The sequence below is a fragment of the Hordeum vulgare genome, chromosome 5H (assembly GCF_904849725.1).
Source record: "Hordeum vulgare subsp. vulgare chromosome 5H, MorexV3_pseudomolecules_assembly, whole genome shotgun sequence".
Taxonomy (NCBI): Eukaryota; Viridiplantae; Streptophyta; class Magnoliopsida; order Poales; family Poaceae; genus Hordeum; species Hordeum vulgare.
The window spans coordinates 399,867,461-399,876,427 of NC_058522.1; positions in this window are offsets into that span (position 1 = coordinate 399,867,461).

Below are 8,967 nucleotides of genomic sequence, written 5' to 3' on the forward strand. Positions count from 1 at the left end.
ATAGGGGCTTATAGTTTCGCCTCCCAACTACTTACCTCAAGGGTAATGTCAACAATAATAATTCATGAATACTTACTTCCAAGTTGACATATGAATATAGATCTTTCCCTAGCATATGACGTTAGCAAAGATAAAGGCGAAATAAGGGATTGGTGTCCATCACCATGACACTTTCAAGGACAAAAAGTAATGGTACAAGATAGGCCCTTCGTAGAGGGAAGCAGAGGTTGTCATGCGCTTTTAAGATTTGGACGTGTGATCTCTTAGTGTGAAGGAACGTGATGACCCACAAGTATAGGGGATATATTGTAGTCCTTTCGATAAGTAAGAGTGTCGAACCCAATGAGGAGCAGAAGGATCTGACAAGTGGTTTTCAGCAAGGTAAAATGTGCAAGCACTGAAATTATCGGTAACAATTAGTTGTGTGGTGAGATGATTCGTAGCAAGTAGCAAGTAACAAAAGTAACAATGGTGCAGCAAAGTGGCCCAATCTGTTTTGTAGCAAGGTACAAGCCTGGACAAAGTCTTATAGGAGGAAAAACGCTCCCGAGGACACACGGGAATATCTGTCATGCTAGTTTTCATCATGTTCATATGATTCGCATTCGTTACTTTGATAGTTTGATATGTGGGTGGATCGGCGCTTGGGTACTGCCCTTACTTGGACAAGCATCCCACTTATGATTAACCCATCTCGCAAGCATCCAAATCAGCCCCTTACGAAGCAACGCATAAACTAGGGTTTAAGCTTCTGTCACTCTAGCAACCCATCATCTACTTACTACTTCCCAATGCCTTCCTCTAGGCCCAAATAACAGTGAAGTGTTATGTAGTCGATGTTCACATAACACCACTAGAGGAAAAACAACATACAACACATCAAAACATCGAACGAATACCAAATTCACATGACTACTTATAGCATGACTTATCCCATGTCCTCAGGAACAAAAGTAACTACTCACAAAGCATAATCATATTCATAACCAGAGAGGTAATGAGTAGCATCAAAGATCTGAACATAAACTCTTCCACCAAGTAATCCAACTAGCATCAACTACATGGAGTAATTAACACTACTAGCAACCTTACATGTACCAATCGGAGTCGCGAGACGGAGATTGGTTACAAGTGATGAACTAGGGTTTGGAGATGAGATGGTGTTGATGAAGATGTTGATGGTGATGAGTCCCCTCCAATGAGAGGAGTGTTGGTGATGACGATGGCGATGATATCCCCCTCCGGGAGGGAAGTTTCCCCGGCAGGATCGTCCTGCATGAGCTCTAGATTGGTTCTGCTCAAGTTCCGCCTCGTGGCGGTGGCGAATCCTCCGAAAATCCTCCTCCTGATTTTTTTCCAGACCGAAACCCTTCTTGTAGCACAAGAGGGGGCCAATGGGCAGAAGGGAGCACACAAGCCCCCTAGGCGCGGCCAGGGGGTGGCCACGCCTAGCAGGCTTTTGGCCACCGGCTGGCGCCACTCCGGCACTTCTCCGGCCCAGTATTTTTTATAAATCCCAAAAAAAATCCTCGTTGATTTTCACGGCTTTTGGAATTGCGTAGAATAGGTATCTCAAACTTGCTCCTTTTTCAGGCCGGAATTCCATTTGTCGGCATTCTCCCTCTTCAGGTAAACCTTGCAAAATAAGAGAGAAAAGGCATAAGTATTGTACCGTGAAGTGAAATAACAACCCAAAAAGCGATAAATATCAACATGAAAGCATGATGCAAAATGGACGTATCAACTCCCCCAAGCTTAGACCTCGCTTGTCCTCAAGCAAAAGCCTAGATCAATAAACATGCCCACGTGTTTAGGGAGAGAGGTGTCGACAAAACAAGATACGAACATGAAGGTATCATGATCATGATTAGAACAGCAATACCAACATATAATCTCTCATGCTAAAGTGACAATTCCTTCACAAAGTAAAGCATGGATCAAGAACCTTACCGAGAATTAACAACCGATAGCCTTTAGTCACTGAAGCAATTGCAATTTATCACAACCTCAGAGAGAGTCAAATAAGAGCCTGTAAAGCAAATCCACATACTCAATCTTTTCGTTCTCTACAATTGCTACAACTCACGTGGTACTCATGAGATCAAAGTTTCAGCTGGACACAGAGAAAGATAGGGGCTTATAGTTTCACCTCCCTGCTTACCTCAAGGGTAATGTCAACAATAATAATTCATGAATACTTACCTCCAAGTTGACATATGAATATAGATCTTTCCCAAGCATATGACGTTAGCCTAGAAAAGGTGAGACAAGGAATTGGTGAAGATCACCATGACTCTTTCAAGGGCAAAAAGTAAAGGTACAAGAAAGGCCCTTCGCAGTGGGAAGCAGAGGTTGTCATGTGCTTTTGAGGTTTAGATGCGTGTCCTCTTAGTGTGGAGGAACGTCACTTTATATTGCCTCCTGCGATAAAGAACTTTATTATGCAGTCTATCGCTTTTATGTCTTCCTCATCACAGGTTCGTACAAAGCTTATTTTCCACACACTAATAGATCATACATATTAGGGAGCAATTTTTATTGCTTGCACCGATGACAACTTACTTGAGGGATCTTATTCAATCCATAGGTAGGTATGGTGGACTCTCATGGCAAAACTGGGTTGAAGGTTTATGGATGCACAAGTAGTATCTCTACTTGGTGCGGGAGTTTTGGCTAGTATGAGGTGGAAGCAAATGTCACATGCTAAGGGATCTATAATCATATAACATTGTTCGGAACCAAGCAAACACAATTCATTATGTTGTCTTCCTTGTCCAACATCTACTTCTAAGCATGCAATAGTTTAGTGAGTGTTCACAATCATAGATGGTGTCAAAGATGATATATTTCTATGTGAACCTCTCCTTCTTTATCACTTCCTATTAATTGCAACAATGACCAAGGTCTACGTTTGTCTACCCTCAACAAGTTTCAATCATCATTCTTTTTATATGTGAAGCCATCACTTCCCATAAGATCATTGCATGATCTTTCATGATTTTGCTCTTTTATCAATCTTTTGATCATGGCATGAGGCAAGACCCTTCAGCTAAGACACTCTTTATTATATGGCTCACGAGCTCGAATACATCGGGGGTGACACAAAGAAAAACTCAAACCTAGAACAAACTAAAAACTTTATTCTACTAGAAAAAGATAAAACCAAAAAGGATCGAACTAAGAAAAAGGTAAAGGCAAAAGATGTAATGGTGATATGATACCGGGGCAGCTCCCCCAAGCTTGGCACAAGCCAAGGGGATTGCCCATACCCGTGCTTAGTTGTCTTCCTTCGGAGGTGATGGTGGTGGAGTTGATGCAACCTGGGTTTGATCCTCCGTCTTCCAAGGCATAGGTGCTCCATCATGGAAGGATTATCGAGTCTCCGAAATCCTCAAATCTGCAGCCAACCGTATTGATTTAAATCTATACTCATACTCACAGTTTTGGTTCTGCAGGTCGTAGATCAGGAGGTGAAAAATTCTGTCATAGAGCCTCGAGAGGTGCTTCCCAATGTCATTGGCAACGATCTTGTGCTTGTTGGTGAACTCCGTGATCATCATGTGGTTGGCGTTGAGTCCACGCTCCACCATCCGTTGGCACTTGAAGACTTGCTGCTCCATTGCTTCGAGCCTCGCCTCCATGCTTCCGGTCTTCTTGGGCCCCTCAACATCACGGATGTGCAGCACCCCCTCATGCATATCGATAGATTGAGGGTGTTGCAGCACTCCCACGAGGTAGGGATTGATGACATTCTATAAGAACTTGTCCTTCGGACCTTTTGGGGACGCCATAGTGATCTAGATCTGTGTGCACAGCAGCTCGAAACGAAAACAGAGGAAATTTGCGTGATACGAGGGTCAGACCTTTCGGGAGAATATATAATGAATTTTTCCCGACTAGAAGGAGTACTCGGCAAGAAAACGGAGTCCGTGAGGCACATGAGGTTCCCACAAGCCCCCTAGGCACGGCCAGGGGGTAGGCCGTGCCTAGCAGGCTTGTCGCCTCCTCGTGCGCTTTCCAGAATACTTTAAATTGTTCTAATTTTCTAAAAATTCCAAAACGGAGAAAAAATCCTATTGGTAAAGTTTTGGAGTCGGTTTACTTACAAAATCACATACCTCTTCATTTTCGGAGTCTGAAACAGGCTGATAAATATCCCTTATGTACTCCTCCAGAGTTATGGTATTGATAATATTGCTTGCAACATTTATGGGAGTACCTGAGATATAATGCTTGATTCTTTGCCCATTTACCACCCTCAGAAAATTACCTTCCGTGTTGTTGATCTTGATGGCACCGGAACGATATACTTCCTCAACAATGTAAGGACCTTCCCACTTGGAGAGAAGCTTGCCTGCAAAAAATCTTAAACGAGAATTATATAGCAAAACATAATCACCTACATTGAACTCACGTTTCTGTATCCTTTTATCATGCCACCTCTTGACTTTTTCTTTGAACAACTTGGCATTCTCATATGCCTGAGTTCTCCATTCATCAAGTGAGCTAATATCAAATAACCTCTTCTCACCAGCAAGTTTGATATCAAAGTTGAGCTCTTTGATTGCCCAATAAGCCTTATGTTCTAGCTCAAGAGGTAAATGACATGCTTTACCGTAAACCATTTTGTACGGAGACATGCCCATGGGATTATTATAAGTAGTTCTATAAGCCCAGAGTGCATCATCAAGCTTCTTAGACCAATTCTTTCTAGACCTATTAACAGTGTTTTGTAGAATTAGTTTAATCTCTCTATTACTTAGCTCTAGTTGACCACTAGACTGGGGATGATAGGGAGATGCAATTCTATGATTGACATCGTACTTAGCAAGCGTTTTACGGAAAGCACCATGAATGAAATGTGAACCACCATCAATCATTAGATATCTAGGGACTCCAAATCTAGGGGAAATAACTACTTTAAGCATCCTAATAGAGGTGTTGGGATCATCACTACTATTTGGGATAGCTTCTACCCACTTAGTAACGTAATCAACAGCAACTAGGATATGAGTATACCCGTAGGACTTTGGAAAAGGTCCCATATAATCAAAACCCCAAACATCAAATGGTTCAATGACAAGTGAATAACTCATAGGCATTTCCTGATGTTTACTGATATTACCTATTCTTTGACATTCTTCACAAGACAAGACAAACTTATGGGCATCCTTGAAGAGAGTGGGCCAATAGAAACCTGATTGCAATACCTTGTGTGCAGTTCTGTCTCCCGCATGGTGTCCTCCGTAAGCCTCGGAGTGACACTTCTGTAGGATCTGTCCCTGTTCATGTTCAGGTACACAACGTCAAATAACACCATCTACTCCTTCTTTATAAAGGTGAGGATCATCCCAAAAGTAATGTCTCAAATCAAAGAAGAATTTCTTCTTTTGCTGGTATGTGAAACTAGGTGGTATATATTTGGCAACGATATAATTTGCATAATAAGCATACCACGGTGTACTACGTGAGGCATTGATGACATTCAATTGCTCATCAGGGAAGCTATCATCAATAGGTTGTGAGTCATCAAGAACATTCTCCAACCTAGACAAGTTATCTGCTACGGGGTTCTCAGCACCCTTCCTATCAACAACATGCAAATCAAATTCTTGTAGCAAGAGAACCCATCTGATAAGTCTAGGTTTAGCATCCTTCTTTTCCATGAGGTACTTAATAGTAACATGATCAGTGTGAATAGTAACCTTGGAATCAACTATGTCAGATCTGAACTTTTCACATGCAAACACGACTGCTAAAAGAATCCTTTTCTGTAGTAGCATAGTTTCTTTGGGCACTGTCTAGAGTTAATAACATTAAACTTCTTATCAACTCTTTGTCCAAGGACAGCACCAACAGCATAATCACTAGCATCGCACATGATTTCAAAAGGTAAGTTCCAATCAGGTGGTTGAACAATAGGCACAGTTATCAAAGGCTTCTTAAGTATTTCGAAGGCTTCCTCACAATCATCGTCAAAAACAAAGGGAATACCCTTTTGCAAGAGATTGGTAAGAGGCCTAGAAATCTTAGAAAAGTCCTTAATGAACCTTCTATAGAAACCAGTATGACCAAGGAAACTTCTTATACCTTTGATATATGTAGGGCATGGCATATTCTCGATCGCATCAACCTTAGCCTTATCGACTTCAATACCTCTTTCAAAAATTTTATGTTCTAAGACGATGCCTTCATTAACCATAAAGTGGCACTTCTCCCAATTCAAGAAAAGGTTGGTGTCTTTACATCCCTGCAAAACTCGATCAAGGTTGCTGAGGCAATCATCAAAAGAAGACCCGTAAACAAAGAAGTCATCAATGAAAACCTCAATAATCTTTTCACAAAAGTCAGAGAATATTGCCATCATACATCTTTGAAAGGTAGCAGGTGCATTACATAAGCCAAAATGCATACGTCTGTAAGGAAAGGTACCGAAAGTGCAGGTGAAAGTGGTTTTCTCCTGATCAGATTGTGCAACTGGTATTTGGGAGAAACCAGAATAACCATCTAGAAAGCAGAAGTGTGTGTGTGTAGACAATCTTTCTAGAATTTGGTTAATAAAAGGCAAGGTGTAATGATCTTTCCTGGTGGCTTTATTCAATTTCCTAAAATCAATCACCATCCTATAGCCAGTAATAATCCTGTGTGGGATCAATTCATCCTTATCATTAGGGACCATGGTAATACCACCCTTCTTAGGGACGCAATGCACCGGACTTACCCAATCACTATGAGCAACAGGATAGATAATACCTGCTTCCAGGAGCTTTAGTATTTATTTTCTTACTACCTCTTTCATCTTAGGATTTAATCTCCGTTGATGATCAGCAACTGGTTTGGAATCAGGATCGGTTTTAATTTTGTGCTGACATAGAGTGGGACTAATTCCCTTAAGATCATCAAGAGTATATCCAATAGCAGCACGGTGCTTCCTTGGAGTTTCCAATAATTTCTTTTCTTCTTGCTCTTAGAGGCTAGCACTAATAATAATAGGATATTTCTCTTTTTCATCAAGATAAGCATACTTAAGAGTATCAGGTAACTGTTTAAGCTCGAACACAGGATCACCCTTTGGTGGGGGTGGATCTCCAAGCAGTTCAACGGGAAAATTATTCTTAAGGATAGGATGTTGTTCAAAGATAACTCTATCTATCTCATTCCTTTCATCCATATGCATATCATTTTCATGCTCAAGCAAGTATTGCTCTAAAGGTTCAGTAGGAGGCACATCAATAGAAGCTAGAGCAATAATTTCATCCTTACTAGGCAACTCTTTTTCATGAGGTTGTCTATCAAACTTGGAAAAATTGAACTCATGTGACACACCTTCAAAGCCAACAGTGACAGTTTGTTTCTCACAGTCAATATGAGCATTGACAGTATTGAGAAAAGGTCTACCAAATATGATGGGACAAAAGCTATCTTGTGTGGTAGCAAGAACGAGAAAATCAGCAGGATACTTAGTTTTACCTCACAAGACTTCAACATCTCTAACAATTCCCAAAGGGCAGATAGTATCTCTATTGGCAAGCTGAATAGTGACATCAATAGGTTCCATCTCGAGAGGTGCAATCTCGTCTTTAATTTCATCATATAAAGATTGACGTATTGCACTAACACTAGCACCCACGTCGCATAAACCATGATAACAATGATCTCCTATCTTAACAGAAACAACAGGCGTGCCAATAACAGGCATATGTTTGTCTCTAGCATGAGGTTTAGTAATTCTAGTAGCATCTTCACAGAAGTGAATATCATAGACATCAACGTTGTCGGATAGGAGATCTTTGATAATAGCAATGCTAGGTTCAACTATAATTTGCTCAGGGGGTGTAGGTGTTTTAATGTAGCCCCTACGTATCACAGTTGAAACTTTAGAATGATCCTTTATCCTAACAGGGAAAGGTGGTTTCTCAATGTAAGCACTTGGAACAATAGGATCATTATAGGCAATGACTTTCTCTTCAACTAGATTGGGTTTAACTAAATTGACTTCTAAGGGAGGATGATATTTAAACCACTTCTCTTTAGGGAGATCAATATGAGCAGCAAAATATTCACACAATGAAGCTACTATCTCAGAGTCAAATCCATATTTAGCGCTAAAATCACAAAAAGTATTTGTTTCAACAAAATATTTAACGCAATCTAACTTGAGATTCATACCTGACTCCTTACCTTCTTCAAACTCTCAATCTTCAGAGTTGTGTTTAATTCTTTCCAATAAATTCCATTTGAATTCAATATCTCTCTTCATAAAAGAACCGGTACAAGAAGTGTCAAGCATGGTGCGATCATCATGAGAAAGCCGAGCATAGAAGTTCTGAATGATAATTTCTCTCGAGAGCTCATGGTTGGGACATGAATATAACATTGCCTTAAGACTCCCCCAAAATTGAGCGATACTTTCTCTGTCACGAGGCCAAAAATTATAAATATAATTCCGATCATGATGTACCAGATGCGTAGGATAAAACTTTTGATGAAATTCCAATTTCAATAGATTGTAGTTCCATGATCTAGTATCATCACATAGCCTATACCATGTCAATGCTTTATCCTTCAAAGATAAGGGAAAACCCTTCTTATTGACCTTATCCTCAGGCAAACCTGCAAGCTTAAATAAACCACAAACTTCATCTACATAGATTAGATGCAAGTCGGCATATGATGTTGCATCTCCTGTAAAAGGATTAGCCAACAGTTTCTCTAGCATACCCGAAGGAAATTCATAGCAAATATTTTCAGTAGGTGCAGAAGGTTGAGGAGCAACTCCTTGTGCTTCCGTTCGAGGTGAAGATACCCCGAACAAGCTCCTCAAAGGATTAGTTTCCATAGTGACAAGTGACAATAAATTTCAGCACACTATATAAATGTTTCCTTACCAAATTCCACTTACCAAAGGCGCTTCACTCCCCGGCAACGGCGCCAGAAAAGATTCTTGATGGCCCACAAGTTTAGGGG